The following is a 255-nucleotide window of genomic DNA, read 5'->3' on the forward strand; positions in this document are numbered from 1 at the left end:
CCGGGCGGGCCGCCAGGGCCCGTCCCCCCGCCCCGAGGCAGCGGGGCAGCCGGGGGCAGCCGGGGGCAGCCGGGGGCAGCCGGGGGCAGCCAGGGGGCGGCCGGGGCCGCCCCAGCCCCGGGCACCTCCCTGCGGCCGGGGCCCGGCCGGGGGCAGCGACTGGTGGCCCCGGGCTGGGCCGAGATGGGGCCGGGGCTGGGGGAGGCCCGGGGGCTGCGGGGGGCGGGCAGGGACAGGGAGGGCTGGGAGCGCCCT

The sequence above is a fragment of the Struthio camelus genome, chromosome 5, assembly GCF_040807025.1.
Source record: "Struthio camelus isolate bStrCam1 chromosome 5, bStrCam1.hap1, whole genome shotgun sequence".
NCBI lineage: Eukaryota > Metazoa > Chordata > Aves > Struthioniformes > Struthionidae > Struthio > Struthio camelus.